Raw genomic sequence first — 19942 nt, 5'->3', positions numbered from 1 at the left:
GAAATCCGATGTTTATCCGAAATTCTTAGCTTTAAAAACCCACATTCATACCCAATTTGAACGTCATATTAAAAATGTCCAATGTGATAATGGGAGGGAATATGATAATGGTCAATTCGGGAAATTTTGTGAGTCTAATGAGATGTCATTTCGTCTTTCTTGTCCACATACGTCTTCACAAAATGGGAAAGCCGAAAGAAAAATCCGTTCTATCAATAATATCACTCGGACTCTTCTTGCTCATGCTTCTCTCCCCCCTTCGTTCTGGCATCACGCCTTACAAATGGCAATATATCTTCTTAATATTTTACCAAGTAAATTATTAGGTCACTTTTCTCCTCTTCAAGTGCTATACCAAAGAAAGTCATCTTACTCTCATCTTCGGGGTTTTTGGGTGTTTATGCTATCCTCTCTTTCCTTCTCTGACTATCCACAAATTGCAAGCCCGGTCTACACCGTGTGTCTTTTTGGGGTATCCTACGAATCACAGAAGGTATAAGTGTTATGATTTATCGTCCCATAAAATCATTATTTCTCGTCACGTGATTTTTGATGAGAATGTCTTCCCCTTTTCCAATTTCCATTCTCCCACTTCTATTACTTATGAGTTTTTGGACGATGGCATTTCCCCATTATGGTTGCATCACTTGGCTTCATCTACCCCTCTTCCTACCGTGACCCAGCCCGCTGCCCAGTCCCCTTCCACCGTGACCCAGCAGCCCGCTGCCCAGTCCCCTCCTGCCGTCACCCAGCCCGCTGCCCCTCTCCCCTCCGCTGGCATTCCCCTCCCACCGTCACCTCAGCGTCCCCCTTCTACCAATCCGTCCCGAATGGTGACCCGGAGTCAGCATGGTATTTTTAAGCCAAAACACACGTTTAACTCGAATACCATGGTTATGAAATCCCCTCTCCCTCGTAACCCTGTGACCGCCCTTCGCGACCCGATTGGAAAATGGCTATGGATGATGAATTTGATGCTCTTATTAAAAATAAGACATGGGAGTTGGTGCCCCGTCCACCTAATGTGAATGTTATTCGTTCTATATGGATTTTCACTCATAAAGAAAAATCTAATGGTGATTTTAAGAGGCATAAAGCCCGTCTTGTAGGTGATGGTAAGACTCAACGGGTTGGCATTGATTGTGGTGAGACCTTCAGTCCAGTGGTCAAGCCGGCTACGATTCGTACCGTTCTCAGTCTTTCCCTATCAAAGAAGTGGCCTATTCATCAGCTAGATGTCAAGAATGCTTTCCTACACGGTGAGCTCAAGGAAACAATGTATATGCATCAACCTCTGGGTTTCAGAGATCCCACTCATCCGGATTATGTATGTTTACTCCGTAAGTCCTTATATGGGCTTAAGCAGGCCCCGAGAGCATGGTACAAGCGTTTTGCAGATTATGTCTCTTCTCTTGGTTTTTCAAACAGCATATCTGACAATTCTTTGTTCATCTACAAAAAGGGGTCCGATATGGCATACATGCTACTTTATGTTGATGATATTATTCTTACTGTTTCCTCAGATTCTCTAAGATGCTCCATTATGGCTCTCCTTGCCTCGAAATTTGCTATGAAGGATCTGGCTTCTTTGAATTATTTCCTTGGCATTCATGTCACTTGACATAAGGATGGCATGTTTCTTTCGCAACGTAAGTATGCCGAAGAAATCATTGATCGAGCTGGGATGTCTTCTTGTAAGGCTACTTCTACTCCGGTTGATACTAAACCGAAGATGAGCGGCACATCGGGTGCTCCTTATGATGACCCAACTCACTATCGCAGTCTCGCAGGTGCCCTTCAGTATCTTACTTTCGCGAGGCCGGATATCTCTTATGCTGTTCAACAGGTATGCTTACACATGCATGCACCGCGACAGGTTCATATGCATGCACTTAAGCGTATCATCCGTTACATTCAGGGTACACTTGACTATGGTTTGCATCTTTATCCGTCCTCAGTTACGGACCTTCTTTCCTACACTGATGCGGATTGGGGGGGATGCCCTGACACACGTCGGTCAACGTCTGGTTACTGTGTCTTTCTTGGGGATAACTTGATATCGTGGTCTTCGAAACGCCAACCTACCCTCTCTCGTTCGAGTGCTGAGGCGGAGTATAGGGGGTTGCTAATGTTGTCTCTGAGTCCTGCTGGCTTCGCAATCTTCTGTTGGAATTACATTGTCCTATTCATAAGGCTACTATGGTATATTGTGACAATGTGAGTGCCATTTATCTTTCGGGAAATCCGGTGCAACATCAACGCACCAAACACATTGAAATGGACATTCACTTTGTTCGTGAGAAGGTTGCGCACGAACAGGTTCGTGTCCTTCATGCTCCTTCTCACTATCAGATTGCCGATATTTTCACCAAGGGACTACCACAGGTCTTATTTGAAGATTTTTGGGACAGTCTCAGCGTTCGTAAACCTCCCGTTTCGACTGCGGGGGTGTGATAGATTAAGTAAATATTAATTAGAATATTGTGTAGTCTACTATTTTAGGTTAGAAATATTTTGTATATTATGTAATCTCCTATTTTAGGTTAGAATATTATTCTACTATTTAGTATATAAACCAATTCAAGTAATGAAAGGATTCAAGGAAAATATTTCCTACAATTTTAGCCACGTAAAAGAACGTTTGCAACTTGGAACTCCACTTGCTCGCTTAGCTGTCATGTTGTGTGAATCAATAACCTGATCTAAACTCTTAAGCTATTAGAAAAGCATGGTTTGATTCATTTATTTTTATGTTTGGAACAATGATAAATCTCAAATGTGGTTGATTCAAGTATGCATTATTCTTACATAGTGTGTGTTTCCATCAGTCCTTCGTGGCTTTCGCTGCCATGACAGATGGATTAGCTCGAGTTCAAGTGGAATGCAGTATTCTTGATGAAGTAAAAGTCTCTGTTTCCAATTTTCAGGTTTTAGTGTCGGGATTAAGGTGTAGTAGTAGTACATGTTGTACTACTTGTTATCATCGTCATGTGTTAGTTTAGAATACTAGAGTTTGGATATCTTTGGCCTGAATGCAAGTATTCTTGGATTAACTACGGAGTCAGAATATAGTAATCCCTCCATCCCAACTAAAAAGAACGATACATTGCTATATTTAGAAATACTTTTAACCAAAAACTTCCCCTTTTACGGCTACACAAATATCTATAACTTGTTTTTAGACTACCAGTTTCAAAAATCTTCATTTCTTTCTTAAATTCCGTGTCTAGTCAAACTATATCACATAAATTGAGACGGAAGAAGTAGAACCTTTCAACACCTCTAGTTCCCTAATGCTTCCAGAATATTTCAATGAACTTTTCATTCAGCATCTTTATACTGTTTTTGGCAGTTGAGGATGATATTTTGGCGTTTTTGAGGGTCATATATCAAAGAAAAAGTCGGTAGTTGGCGAAACCACAATGAAAGAAAAAAGAGGAAAAACATGAAGTTAGCAAAGATACTCAGAATATGCACCAAATTTGATCTGTCTCATAGCAAATCTTACATCTAAATAGCAAAGCTAGAGTTCCCTAAAAGATTTCTATCATATAACCTATATATCTGGCATCCATCACAACATAACCAGAAATTAGCAGAAGTTAGTTTTTTCCACCATCAGTGGCTTAGATAAATGTTGACAAAAAATATGATAATACTGAGTTCTAAGATTCATCATTACAGAACCAGAAATTTTCCCCAAGAGTAGTTTTTCTCTCCAAATCTATTTCCAGGTGTAGGACTTAGCAGAAAAACATGGAACTGCGAACATTCTTGTGAAGTCGAGGCAATGGAGGGACCAGAACAACACCAGCTGTTGTAACTCCACCATGGCTTGAGGACGTCTCTGACAGTTCATCAAACTTGATAAACTGCGCCACTTGTGCTGCTGCCAAGTGGGCATAGCATATAGGTGCAACTGCACGAAAAGAAAAGAAAAGTTCATCAGATCACCATAGGAGGAATAGTATGTGATGTTGTTCAATCTTTAACACCTTTAAAGCCAGTAAAGAATCATAATTTCAGGAAAAACAATACTAGTAAAACATAATAATTATTCTTACCAACAGAGGTGGCTATGGTACTCCTCTGATACCTGCAGTCCAGAAGTAGAAAAGATAAATAAACCTCTCAAGGAAGGATTTGAACTAGTAGTAACATTCATTCATAGAAGTAGATTGCTTGCTTACACGTAAGACAGAGAATGGACCAGCTCTTGCATGTCATCTGCTGAGAATCCAATTTCATCATGCAGAACATGGTAGTGTGTGGGTCTTGTTGTTCCCTAAATACCAAAAAGATGACAGAAGCTTATTATGGGAGAAATTAATATGAATCGCGGAGCAAACTCAAAGAAGAGATTTACTAACTCACAATAGGCCCAGCATGAGCACACATGTAGAAGTCGTTGGCCTTTGGATGGCATATTGCATTGTCAATCACAGTCCCTGGCATACGAAGATATTTCAAGGAAATTTTTACAGAAACAGTAAATCAAATTATGCTCCACTAATAATACAAGCAAGGTAGCTAGAAGTACAAACCAGGAGGAACATTATCCGGTGAGTTGGTCTGGAAAAACTTCGTGTGGTGGTTCTTTTGTGCAACAATTACAGTGAACTTTGGAGACCAATTCTCGTCCAGATGATTGCAGGCCTAGAAAATACGGTCATATTTGGTGATCAGAAAAGGAATAGGTGTCATGAAAAAACTAAGCTGATGTTACTGCGTATTCAAACCTCGATAATCTGATTGAGCTCAATGTTTATGACTTGGTTGAACTGGGACTCACTAACTCCATCCCTGTACATCGACAACAACTTAATCATTAGCAATGATTCCCTTTTAATGAGCAGGAATGAAAAGAAACCAAAAAATATATATAGGTCTCGAGAGTAGTTCTATGATATGTTAGTTTAAGTCTATAAAATCAATATAGCCCGAAATCAGAGAGCTTGAAAGCATAGTGAATGTACACAAATTAAAGCCCTCAAAAGTAATATCTTCCATTGTTTTTATGTTTTTGCTTCAAGTTAACTTGAAAAAAGACTGTGACGAACAGGGAAACTTTGCACAAAATGTAGATATGACTTGAAAAGCACAACAATATCAGAGTTCCGTTACAGAACTGCATTTGAGCAACTGGTTCAAGACTGAATCAATTTGCTTAACTTGTTTTTTTAGAAATTATACCTGAAAATAATGATATGCTCAGGTTTCACATTGTTCGAACTATGGTAGAAGTCCTTCAGCAGCTCCCTGGATACAGGACAAACTTCTTAAGCAACAAAGATATAAACATTTAACCACAAACAACTGCACTGAGACAGCAACTACCTGATAAGTCCCTCATCTTCGGTATCTGATACTTTCTTGTACAAAGAATCTATCATTTCCAGCTTTGGTGACTGAGTACAGACAACTGCTCGATAGCGTGAAATAAAGGGCCACTGTCTAGAACTGACCACCTGGTGATCTCAAATCCATAAAATCAGTGTCATATAAGACCAGGGAAAGTAAGGAAAGTATAAAAATGAGCAATAATCTTTTACTACCGCTGCAATGGATGGAACATCTGCTCGTCCAGGTGAGCCATGAGAAACATCCATCCCAATAATGATAGTTGGGACTTTTGAAATCTGAGGTAGTACAAGGGCTAGCTCCATAGTCAAAAACGAATTCATGCCGCCCAGCTGCAAAGAAGCACCAGATATGGAAAAGGTGTTTAATAAATCAGGAGACACTAATAATGGGTGTAAAAACTTTGTCCATTCAAATCTTGCCTTTGCATTGATTTTCAAGAGCACGTTGGTAAGGTACTGATCATTGACCTTTGTAGGAGCAATACATTGGTTTACAACTCCAAGGTCAGCTAAATTCCTTTTCTTCCAGGGGCCTTCAATAGGGAAAATTGCCAGAAAAGAGACAATTAAAAAAGATACTCCAGCCACTATTATATAAAATTTTAAATGTAAGCTTAGTTGGTTCGAAGAAAGCAACCATATAGGTCAGAGTTCTTTCTCTCTGGTAGAATGCAGAGAAGGAACTGAGGTGGAGCTGGAAGTTTTGATTTCAATGCTTCTAGCATCTTCTCAACTCTCACAGGAGCAGGGTTGCGCCTGAACTGCTGATTCTCCTCAAAGATATGATTATATGGTGGATTGATAAACTACATAGATGATAGAACACGTTACTGACGCAGAAATATGATTATACACACACATATTGCACCCCAGAGTTGGAAAGGTACTCACCATTCCTTTCATTTTCCCACACCTCTGTAGATCCATACATAGCTTATGGACATCACAACGGGCAGAGAAGTTCACAACTGCCCAACGCTCGAGTTTGATCGGTTCAACCAATTGCTGTGTTGTTATAAGACTCAAAATCAAAGGACTAGCATTGACTAATCATGGGAACAAAGTAAAAATTGTTGAGCAAGATATGTACCTTCTGGTTAAAATTCCACCTTCCATTCCTAGGAACCAAGTCTTGTTTATCCCCTACCCTCAACTGTAGTGCAAATAATAAAAGATGTTCAGTCTTGTCAGCCATACTGTAAAAACTCAAATTCGATAATCTAAAGTGCAACTTGAGAAACTTTTAGAAATTAACAAAGACAAGAGATCAACAACAGAAGGACATTGAACATCAAATATGTCACCTTTGGAGTTGGCAGGACACGACCTTCAACTTGAGTAAATTGATCAATAATTGAAATTCCAGCAGATCCAAGAAGAGGGTCAGCCTTATAGTTGCTGGTCCTTAGAGCCTGCAAGTTTACATGATAGTGAAATGCATAGCTTGAACGAAATGAGAACAAGCTACATATGAATCAATAAATTACATCGGTCAATGTTCTCATCCTTTCTTGGGGCTTTTGTCGGGATTTTTCTACAAGGGAAGCCGTTTGTAGATTGGACAGCGCCTTGGTGTATTGCTGCAGAGACACCAGAGAGCAAAGCTAACAAGATAGAAGGAAAAACTGTGAGGTCACAACCTTAAAAAATAACTGCACATATTAAGTGTAAAAAGTATATTGTCTAGTACCTCAAGAGGAATATAAGTTGGGTGTTTTGGTTTGCCAACATTAATGCAAGGGAAATCTCCAGAATATTGTAAAGGAATACGGCGATGATGAGTGAAATACTCATAAACAGTCAGCTCAACCTCTTGCACTTCCCCATTTCCACTTTTTTGCTTCAACATGAAACTGAAATGCAAAACAACTGAGATTTAATATGAGCTCAATAGCAAATCAGTCCAGAGAATATGGAAAGGCAAAATGGATTGATAATGAACAAACTGACGTCTGCTCTTTGCAAGGCCTTTCAGTGAGGCCGGTGATTTTGAATTCCCTATTTGAGGGGCTGGCCTTGATCCTCAGACTCTTCAGCGTCCTCTTTGCCTGGAGAGAGGAGCAAATATAAAAATTAAATAGTTACTGGTGCAAGGAAAAGAGAATGAGTAGTAGTTACCTTGGACCAATCAATTTGGTAAGGATCTCTTGCATTTTGATTTGCAAGAAGGAAGTCTATCACTGGTCCTGGCTGCACAATCATTGTGGTTGATACATCTGCAGATTCATCAAATACCATAAGATAGTGATTTGGGGATGAGAAAATGTAGTGATTTTCTGGATAACAAATTTACCCATGTTCAATGAAAGGCCTCCCTGCGTGGCCCGGAAGCTTGAGTGGAACCCCCGGCATCCTAAAACTCCTCCACCAAGTTCAACAAAGTTTCTAGGTTCATTGTGGAAAAAAGATTGACGCACTATAAGGCAGCCCCTGTAACAAAAACACATGAGTTTTAGAAAAATCAGATTAAGTTGTCAAAGCAGAAAATAAGCAGTTCCATACCGTTTGGCAGCATGTTGCCTCAGAACTATATCAAGCACTCTCACAGCGTCTTGATATTGTTCAGAGTCTTGTCCTCGGAGTGCGTTGGCAATAGCTTGGACCAAGGCTGCCTCTTTGACCTTTTCCGGTCAACTTCACTGGGGCTTCCTTCAGGGCTGCCACCTCGAGTGCTTCTATACACATTAAGCAAAACTTTAGTTGATAAATACTATTGGATTATATTAGAACAAAAGCAATTACTATTAGAAATGCAAAAAGAAGTTCAGAACTGCACCTAGATGATGAAGAGATATCCTCCAACACAACAGTAAACTCAAACTTGTTCCCAGGAAGTGCACCTATTGTGAACAGGCTCTTCTCCCCATCATATGCAAAGTCTTTGTCGGCTAGCTCCATTGCATATGTTTGTTGGACCTTGTCAAGGATTTTCCGTCCAATACCTTTTACCTCTACGGGATTTCCATCTTCATAATATAGAGCAACCTGAGGCAATAATGATCATTCTTTTCCAGTTTAGTTTGAAATTTATTCAAGTCAATCATAGCATGGCACTTTGTACTTCAGCTCAATGAAATTGAATGTAATATAAATAAACGAGAGCTTACACTATAATGGTAGAAGTGCCCATCAGAGTTGGTCATCCCTATTTTAAAATGGTTGGTGAGTAGGCGAATTTTTTGGCCTTTAGATCCTACTCCTTGTCGAGCCATCGAAACACGGTTTGGCTTTGTTGTTGTAGCTTCATCTTTTGAAGATGACATTTCTGATAGGCGAAGACCAAAGGAACTAACTCAATTCATTAATTAATTCAGAGAGAAATTAAAAGAAACAGTAAATGGAATTGTAAGTGCCATTAGCTTTATAAATTGATACAGTATCATCTTTCAGGTGAGACAAAACCTAGATATAATCAAGTCTGCTTTATACATCCTTTCAGTTTGTCAATAGCTCTAAATGAGCAGTAAGTGAATTCACATTTACTAATAAAAAATGATGTGATATGATAAAATGTTGTAACATGGTGTAATTTTACCAGGCATATCAATAAAGGACTATGGCTAGACAAGCTCAGTTTTGTCATCTTTAGATTCAGACATGCTGCAATCTGTGGCTAAATAAATTATAATCAGAGAATTGTCAATTACAGGTAAGGGGTGGAAAAAAGGATAGATTTCAAACCCTTTATACAGGCAGCAAAAGCTTCAAAATGGGATGGCAGATAGGATAGTACAACTACAACTACATATCAATAAGGAGTCAAAGTAGAAAAAGTAACAGATTTGAGAAGAGGAAGAAACATAAGCTCAACATATATGCTTGCACAGACAAACAAAGGAACATACATAGACCAAAGAAAGGCCTGTATTAATTCCACTTAGCCAAATGAAAGACAAAGTTATTAAAACAGAGAGCTGAAATGAAATGGAATAGGACATCCAAACATGATAACAAACTGTTACCTACCACTGATTAACAGAGAAGTTCAAAAGTTGTTTATATGGTTGATCATTGCATACAAATATAAAGAGTGCCACACAACCAACAGAGTTTGAAAACCATACTACAGAATTGTTCCTAATTTAATCTTGTGTCTGTAAGTATTATGGATCAAGGCACTCATAAAAAACTTTAAGAGAAAAACAGGAAAAAGAGAAAGAATATGCTAAAAGAAAGAGCCTAAAAAGATTAAGACGATGGGGAAAAAGAGGAAGAGAAATTAGTAGCATCATTACTAGTTTTCATCTATCTCTCAGGAAATTAACTGCAATAAATCTTGAGCTATGACAGTAAAATACAGAATTGACAAAACTTATAATGATCAGTGAATGCAACTTTACTGGACAACAATTTTATTGGTACTGTAAAACACACGAGAAAAAGAAGAGAACTACGAATGGTTCTCTATTATATGTAGCTCAAGCTAGGGGAAACTGCAGATAGTAAATATAAGAAGAATAACATTGTACAATGTACACAATTGAATTTTATTTTGGTTGTGTAAGGGCTTCAGAGAGGTTTTTAAAGGTAGTGGATTACTCCAACCAGGTTTTGAGTTGGATGCTTAGATTCTTTCGCATACCCAGACACGAAGGGACAAGATAATGCATTTAATTTAATTAACATGCACGATCTCAAATAACATAAGGTTTAAGATGAGGCAGGCACATACTCTAATATAGTAGTAAAGCCAACTCATGGTAAGGCCAGTCTTTCATAAACAATTTTGTAAACCTCAAAATTAATTACATGAGATTTTCAGTGCTTCCAAAAAGGTCCATTATAGTGATCTTGAACTACTACACCCATTGTCTTAGGGGTTTTGGGTCCTGTGAAATTCTCTCACATATACTATAGGTTTAGTAAGATTAAGCAGCTAGGAAAAAACAATGCAGTGGTACTATAATCACCTGCCCGCAAAGAATTTACCAGTACTAGACCTAAAGAAGATATACTTGTACAGAATTGACAAAATTTTTAATGATCAGTGAATGCACAACAATTTTATTGGTGCCGTAAAACACACAAGAAAAACAAAATAATATGATACTGCTGTGGTAACAGAAATATTCAAATGATACTAAACAGCATAATATTTATTATTCAGACAAAGGGAAAGGGAAAACATTAAACCACAACACACAATAAAGCTCCATAAAAGATGACTAGAGCAAAGGAAGAGTATACTTGAATAAAATAGTACTATACTTTTGGCCCCTTTATCCAAAAAGGAAAATAAAAAGTAAATAAAAAAAAGTCTTAGTTAGTAGGAAAAGAACATGAAGCAGAAAGCCAGAAACCATAAAACACGTAGAGACATGAAGTCATGCATGCAGAGCAAACATGGTTTACCTAATTAGCATTCTAATTTCTTATGATTCCATTCAACAAATATATATTGAGATGCTTGATTAATCCCCTTCTTCAACTAAGATAACTAACACACAGCTAAGAAAAATGAGCTATTCAAATTTTCTTTGCTTTTGTAGGTAGAGAAAATCCATATCCCTGTTCCACTTTTATGCAAAAAGAACTAAAGGACAAACATATCCCCTTTTTGGCAAATTTCACTATTAATGAATAATATAGATTGTACAAAGAAGAAAATTACGAGTATTGTTTTATCAAAAAAATAATAATTGATCTTTATAGCTGGACTGATAGTATTGTTATAGACCAAAAAGAGCTAAGATTTCCATTTTTGGCAAACAGATTCAGCACATGGGCTGGACCAAGAAGTTGACTAAACAGACACTCCATTTATGAGGAGCTAAAGACACACACACAACTTAACATGCAGATAGCACTAAAGCAGAGACACACACTGATACAAACAAAAGTCAAAAGTAAAATAAATCAAATCATATGAAAGAAAGGGAGTAAAAAACAAAAACTCTTTCCCCTTACAAATACTGTTATATGCATATATATATATATATATATATGATTCAAGCATGAAAACCCAGACACATATCCAGAGAGCAAACAAAATCTCACCATAAACAACTAAATCCGCCTTATAAAACACACACACACATATATATATATAGAGAGAGAGAAGATATGAAGATACCTCTGTTTTTCAAAACCCCAGAGAGTGGAAAAGTAGACCTTAGAGGATCCCTGCAAAAGTTTTCTTTCCTTTGTAAGTAATGGTAGTACAATATTCTTGTAAAATTAAAGCATTGTGGTTTAAGACAAATTAATACAGCTATTGAAGGATAAGCAGACGGCTAATATAAGATTAAATGACTGCAACTTTAATTTGCTACTAACAATAAATATCAAAGAAACGAAAAGACGGATAACAGCTGCTTTGAAACTAAAGTGCTTTTTTCCTTTTCTAGATAACTGAAGAAGTGAAAGATGAAGAAGCAATAATAATGGTTCATTTTCAAAAACCCTTTTACCCAAAAAGGAAAATGGATCTATTTCCCATGCACTGTGTTACTGTAAAACTGAAATGAGTAGTAACAATGGAAGATGAAGCAACAAAAGATCAAAAACCATGTATTTTCAAAACCCCACACCACCACCGTCCGCTAGCAGCTTGCACATGCAGAAAAAATCAATATACACATGAGATCCTTACGTACCCATAAAAACATCCTTCTTCAAAACCCCATATTAATTGTAGTACAAAAATAATAAAATCCTTCAAGAACTATGGTATACAAACAAAAAGCAAGAAATATATCAAGAACACAGACACAAATAAAGATACATATATAGTCAGGTAAGCATAATGATCATTACATTATATTATACCCATGAAAACACCCACCTCAAAGAACACAAGCTCAGAGAGAGAGGAATAGAGGAAAAACCTTAGAAAATAAACTCTGTGATCTCAGAAAGGCAGAATTGTTTTAACTTACTACAAAGATGTGTATGTATATATCTGTTCTGGTGTATGCATTTGTAGGGGAGTAGGGGTAGCCTAGTATGCGTCTGTTGCCTACAAATCTCACCATAAACAACTAAATCCACCTATACAATACACACACATATAGATACATAGAGGGAGAGAGTAGATATGAAGATACCTCAGTTTTTCAAAACCCCAGAGAATGGAAAAGTAGTCCTAGAGAACCCCTGCAAAAGATTTCTTTCCTCTGTAAGTAATGGTACAATATTACTATCGACTCTTTGACCATTAAATGACTGCAACTTTACCACTAAAAGAAAATAATATAGCTCAAAGAGAAACGAAGAGACTGATAACTGCTTTGAAATTAAGGTGTTTTTTCCTTTTCTGGCTAACAAATAAGCCAAGAATAGCTCAAGTGAAAATCTGTATAAGCAATAATAATGGTTTACTTTTCAAAACTCTTTTATCCAAAAGGGAAAATGAACAATTTCCAAAGCACTGGTTACTGTAAAACTGAGATAACAATGGAAGACAACAGCAACAAAAGATCAAAACCATGTATTTTCAAAACCCCACACCACCACCGGCCACTAGCAGCTTGCACATGCAAAAAAAAAAAAAAAAATGAATATACAGTCATGAGTATGCATGAGGATCATTACTACCCATAAAAACATCCTTCTTCAAAATCCCATAGCTAATTATAAATGACTGCAACTTTACTATAACAATAAATAAAAGGGTAGTAATCAGCACAACTAAAAGTTCAAAGAAACGAAGAGACTGATAATTACAGTTTTTTTTTTTTTTTTTTTTGCCTTTTCTGGCTAACTAATGAAGCCAATAGTAGCTTCTTCTTTTTTTCAGTATGAAGCCAATAGCTCACTGAAAATGAAGAAGCAATAATAATGGTTGGTTTTTAAAACCCTTTTAACCAAAAGGGAAAACGGAACGATTTCCAATGCACCATTATTTTCTGTAAAAACTGAAATAGTAACAATGGAAGATGAGAAACAAAAGATTAAAACCACCACCGGCCACTAGCTAGCACATGCAGAAAAAAATCAATATACACAAAGATACACATGAGATCCTTACGTACCCATAAAAACATCCTTCTTCAAAACCCCATATTGTAGAAATAAGAACATTTATCAAGAACTATGCATACAAACAAAAACAAGAAATCTAGCTTACTGCAAAGATGTGTATGTATATAGTAGTATCTATTCGTTCTTCAAAACCCCATATTGTACTACAAAATAAGAAAATCTATCAAGAACTATCTCATACAAACAAAAACAAGAAATCTATCAAGAACACAGACACACGTAAAGATAAATATATAGTCAGGTACGCATAAGAAAACAACCTTAGAAAATAAACTCCGTGTGATCTCAGAAAGGCAGAATATATTGTTTTAGCATACTACAAAGATGTGTATATATTTATTCTGGTGTATGCATTTGTTGGGGTAGCCTATTATGTGTCTGTTGCTGCTAGCTACAGTAGGAGCAGCAGTATACCCTTTTTTAACGTACGGACAGTGGGTCCACCTCCATGTCCTTTTCATATAGTATGCTTTTTCTTTCAACTCTCCTAAATTTCACTCCCTTTCAAACTCCACTCTTCTAATTTGGAAGTAAGTTATTTTGGTCCCTAATAAATAAATAAGGGATTTATGTGTTATTGTTATTGTTATAATGAAAATATGTTTGACAATAGTGGTGTGCGTGTGTTATGTAGTTTTGTCTGCGGAGGCTTATGTAGATGGAAAGAATTTTTTTTTTTTTGTATTTATTGGAATTTAAAATTTTAACTCCAAATTTCAAACCACTTCATTGACCAATTAGCTAGGTTCGTCCTTAGGTCAAAAATCATCATATAATAATTCACAAAAATATAAGTAATTTTTCAATTTTTTGTTCCCAATATTTTATCATGGAATTGAATTTTCCTTCATAATGTTATAAAGCATCATGAAAAATATCATTATTGCCCCTTCTTCAAAGGCACTTTCATTTGTTTATGGTTTTATAAGGTCAATTTATTTTCCTTTTTATAGATTTGGATTGATTTGTACAATATTTTTAAGATTTTAAAACTTAGAGGTTTGAATAGCTAAGTGCAAAAATTTTCTTGTTGTAGAATTAATAATGTATGTTTAACTAAATTTCATTAAAAAGGATAATTAAGCAAAATTATCTTAAAAAATTTATTAAGTTAATAGATTTAAAAATATAAATAAATTTCCTTAATGATTATTTTTCCTTCAAGAAGCAATGTGTATGTCACCTCCCGTAGAAGGGTAGTACATACTTATCCGCACCCAATATTTACACTTAATCTAGCAATTTTACAGATGTTAACATAGAAGTACAGTTGCACACAATTAGCAACGATTAAGTGATAAAAGCATGTATAGTTAATTTGATATAAACACCGGGTGCATATAAGTTTTTATCAAAAGAGGTTTGAACTTCCGAACCTTAGCTTAGACTAAAACTATCTTGCTCACGTATCAAACTGTGATGCTACTACTAAAGGACACTTATTTCTTTGCCAAAAATTTGGTCAAACACTTTCATTCTCTAAAATATATTTTTTCAAAAATACTTTTGATCCCTCAAAAATATGGCCAAACAGGATAATATAACTTCCATTGGGTTTCTTCTTGACATAAAATAATGTTAGAAAGGACCTCCAATTTTTAGCAAATGGGTACAAAAAAAAAAAAAATCACATCTCGAATAAGCAGTTCGAAATCAGACAAGTCCAAGAGTTATTATAATTTGCATAATTTGGAAGATAAATATGGAAAAGATAACCTTTGTTGAGATAGTTGATTAAATTATTCACATGAAGTGCATCCAAAATGATCAATGGAATCTATGAGGCCGAATATCTCAATAAGTCATATAACTAATCCTTGAAAGTGTTTTTAAACTTATTTCCAATATTGGAACTAAATGTGATACTCGAATAATATATAAAGAGCTCAAGAAGGTGTATATTGTAATTATTTCCTTTAATGTTAGACTAGGTGAGAAAAGTATTACCCTATTTCATATTGTTACTTTACAAAGGTTCAGAGGCCTTATAATGATGGATAAGTCAAATCAAATACAATTGGCATTGAAATTGAAGCAAAGATTAAAGTTGTTAAAATAATATCTAGAGTCATTAATAGGGAAAATCAATCTATCAAGAACTAGCATACAAACAAAAACAAGAAATATATCAAGAACACAGACAAATATAAATAAGTATATAGTAACGTGCGCATAATGGTCATTACATTATATCAATTATACCTATGAAAACACCTACCTCAAAACACACACAGAGAGGGATAGAGAAAAACCTTAGAAAATTTCTCAAATATTCTTTAGCTTACTACAAAGGTGTGTATGTAAATATTCTGGTGTATGTAATAGTGGGACAGCAGTGGTAGCAACAGGTAGCCTATTTTCATGTATATGCCTGTGCTGCTATAGTAGCAGTAGTATACCGTTTTGAGTGGAAAAATACGTACGGACAAAGGGGCCCACCTCCCTGTCCTTTTCATATTCTCCTCTCTTGCAAGTCTTCTAATTTCACTCCTTTCAACTCTTTAATTATTTAATTAATATACTCTTCTTTGGAAGAAAGTAATTTTGGTCCTTAATACTAATAAATATAAGAGATTTATGTGATTTTGTTATTGTTATAATTATATTGAAAACATTTTTGACAATAGCGAGGTACATGTATCGAACAACTCTGTTCATAGAGACTTACATTGATGGAGACAAATTATCTTTTTGTATTACAGGAATTTTAATTTTCATCTCTAAAATCCGGACCACTTCATTGAACAATTTGGTCTCATCCTTAGGTCAAAATCATCATATAATAATTCACAAAAATTGCAATAAAAAGAATAAGGAAGGTTGTTTTCAATTTTCTTGTTCCCAATATTTTATCATGTAATTGAATTTTCCTTCATAAAGTTATAAAGCACCATGGAAAATATCATTTTTGCCCTTCTCCAAAGGCACTTTCATTTGTTTTTTATGGTTTAATAGGGTCAATCTATTTTCCTTTTATAGGTTTGGATTGATTTGTACAATATTTTTTAAAATTAGTGGTTTGAATAGCTAAGTACAAAAAGTTTGATGTTCTAGAATTAAATAACGTATGTTTAACTAAAATTTCTTTAAAAAGAGATAATTAAGAAAAATTATCTTAAGAAAATTCATTAAGTTAATAGATTTTATAAATATAAATATATTTCTTTTATGATTAATATTCCTTCAAGAAGCTATGTGTATGTCACCTCCTGTAGAAGGGGAGTACATACTTATTCGCACCCAATATTTACACAAAATCAAGCAATTTAACTTTAGAAGTTATAATAAAAGTACAGTTAAACATCATTTAACAATGATTAAGTGATAAACGTATGTTTCATTAATTTCGTGCAAACACCGAGTGCATGTAACTTGTAAGTTTGTATCAAAAGAGGTTTGGGCTTCTCAACCTTAGCCTAGATGAAAACTATCTTGATCACGTATCAAAATGTGATGTTACTACTCAAAATCACTAATTTCTTCACCAAAATTTTGGTCAAACAGCTTCATACTCAAAAATATTTTTTCAAAAATGCTTTGATCCCTCAAAAGTATGGCCCAACAGGATATACAACTTCTACTGGGTTTCTTCTTGACATAAACTAATGTTAGAAAGGACCTCCAATTTTTAGCAAATGGGTACCAAAAAAAAAAAATCACATCTCGAATAAGCAGTTCGAAATCAGACAAGTCCAAGAGTTGTGACAAGTTGCATAATTTGGAAGATAAATATGGAAAAGATAGCCTTAGGTGACATAATTGGTTAAATTATTCACATGAAGGATTAGGGGAAGGGGAAGTGCATCCAAAATGATAAATGGAATCTGTGAGGCCCAATATCTCAATGAGTCATACAACTAATCCTTGAGATTGTTTTTAAACTTACTTCCAATCTTGGAATTTAATGGTATATATATTGGTTTTTTAAAATGTGATACTCTAGTAATTTATAAAGAGCTTAAGGTGTATATATAATTGGTGATAGTTTTTAATGTTAGACTAGTTGAGAAAAGTTATATTTCATATATATTGTTACTTTACAAAGGTTCAGAAGCCTTATAACGATGGACAAGTCAAGTCAAACTCAAGTGGAATTGAAGCAAAGATAAAGGTGGTTGAAATAATATCTAAAGTCATTAATAGCGAAAATAAGTATTTGTTTTATTTTATCTTTTAAATTCAAATCTTGAAAGAAAAGATATTTTTTAACCGATTTGCAGCTGGTTCTAAACAAGTAACATTTTCAAAATAAACATGATTATTTGTCTGAATATATTCTAGTTAAACAATATTTAAACTTCCTCTTCTTATATTTATACAATGCAATTTTGCAGGTTAAAAGAAGAACATTTTCTTTTGACGAAAAATATTATCTTTCTCTTCTATTCTTTCAGATATATTCTTTTTACGAAATTATCCATTCATGCCAGAAACGCCGAAGAAAAATCTTTAAAAATTACTTCGATTTTCTAGGCTTCATTGTATTATTTAAAATACATTATCAATCCCAAAAACAATCATTCAAAGTTGAACCAACTAATACTACCACCAAAGGATGTGATGCAGTGGATGAGACTGCTCCTCCCTTAACAAGAGGTCTAGGGTTCGAATCCTTGGGTATGAAAAAATCTTTTGTAGGGAGCGCTTTCCTGAGCTACCCTTGCCCAAGGGGTGTAGCAACACTCCTTCGCCGGAAAATTACATTGTATAGATAGGTGGAATTTTGATTTTATAGGTATGTATACTAGTGTTGACACCCCTTGACACAAGTTGAAGGCTTAGCGCACATTTAAGGGGTTGCAAAAAGTGTATGTAAGTTTGCGTGTTCAAACCTAGGTCGCGACATTTATATTTTTTGACACCCCTTAATATGATTCTTGGCTCCGCCACTGCTACAGTGTTCATGGAAAACCAAATGAAAAATTGACACTTTTTGGTTTGGTTTGATTTTGGTTTTCAATAGTAAAAACCGAAAAAATATGGTTTTCTTTTGTTTTTAAACAAAAAATAGCCGAAAAAAATCGGACGAGGGTGTATTTGGACCGAAAGTATAACGTGGAGTATATCTTAACTATTTTTGATAGTACAGGGTATATTTGACCCTTTTCCGTAGAGAAATTCGTGGGATTGTTTGTGAGAGATTGCTCAATAAAATCACAGGTTCCATAATTTAAGCTAACGACGGGCATGAGATTTCTTCCCTTTGTTTAAATATTATACTGTTAACAAGTTTATGACTATATTTTGTCAAGGGCTAAATTAACACATACTATCTTATAGTTATAGGGCTGCTAGTTATGTTTTTTTAACCACGGCTAAGGAAGCCCTAGCCAACCCCATGCTCTTCTATACATAACCATAAAACAAATTTACCAGTTTTATAATAGCATAGCATATTTCAAAATGGCTGCATTGTCCTTCGATGGGTGGTTACGAAACCAGAAGTGTGTTATCTGTCTTGACCATATGCAAATGCTTCGTTATGTGATTTTCCCTTCGTGCAACCTAAAGCATGTCATCCACAGGGATTGCTTCTTACAAAATACCAATCGAGAAAGTTGCTCTGGTTGTCGCGAGCAAGTCACCCACTATATCCCGTTGCTCTACAGGTGTATTCCAGAGCCAGATTTAACTAATGTGCGGATTGATTTACCTCCTGATTGGAAAGATCCAGGCAAGGAGTGGTCGGTTTTCGGCACGCATTCAGGGTGTTGTGAAAACCCTCTCATGGATGGTAATGAGTTGGGTGTCATTGAGTTGCTTCCATGCAACCATGTAACCCATTTAAGATGTTACCTGCAGTTGAAATTAGGAGATAGCTCCAATGATAGAAACGCTGAACCAATTAATTGTCCAATATGTAATGAAAGATGCAGCGAAATATCTGTGCATCATCGGTTTGGTTTTACATAGGATTACTATACAAGGAAGGAATGGAAGGACTCTTTTTAATTTAGTAGCAATTTTGTTGCTTGTGTTTTGAAATTTTCACTAGGTAATATTCGTAATGAATTTCCAAGTCTTTGTTTGCTTGGATAGTTTCAATTACTATACGGTATTCAGTACCTAGCTAACTAAACATAACGAATTCTTATATTCAAAACTGGCCTTGGACTGATCTATATATGTGATTAGAGACCGTTGGGTGGTTACATACGTTCTGAACCTTGATCCTGTTACTGTCTTGACCCTGTAAATATTGATATCTGAGATATTGTTCGATACAAGTCATGAATCAATTTCAAATGAAGGAATTCTTAATTCACTGAATTTGTTTGCCACAAAGTTATGCTGTAGTAGCCTCTTGATTTCTCTTATGAATGAGATGTGAGTGGATCCTTCCTTTTTTCCTTTCATCTTTAAGTATGTGGTTTAGAGGAATGCACGTGAAGAGACACAAGTAAATAGAAACTTGCAACCTTTTTGCCGAACTGACATCTTTCAACCTTACAACATTTTAAAATATAATCTCTTTTAATTCAACAGTTATTTTCCGAAACTTACCACGTCAACCAAAGTGGCCTTGCATGACCACAAGAAAAAGAAAATAAAAATGAAGAAGCTCAACAAATTATTGAACAAGGCCAAGAGAACAA

At 35.5% G+C, this 19942-nt stretch overlaps 1 pseudogene; it reads right to left on the bottom strand.

Moving 5' to 3' along the window:
• Nucleotides 1–3457: 3457 nt before the first annotated feature.
• LOC132599959 (protein argonaute 4A-like) lies at nucleotides 3458–13545 on the bottom strand (annotated as a pseudogene).
• Nucleotides 13546–19942: the final 6397 nt, after the last annotated feature.

This window comes from Lycium barbarum, chromosome 6 (assembly GCF_019175385.1).
Source record: "Lycium barbarum isolate Lr01 chromosome 6, ASM1917538v2, whole genome shotgun sequence".
NCBI lineage: Eukaryota > Viridiplantae > Streptophyta > Magnoliopsida > Solanales > Solanaceae > Lycium > Lycium barbarum.
This window is presented reverse-complemented; position numbering and strand designations above follow the sequence as displayed.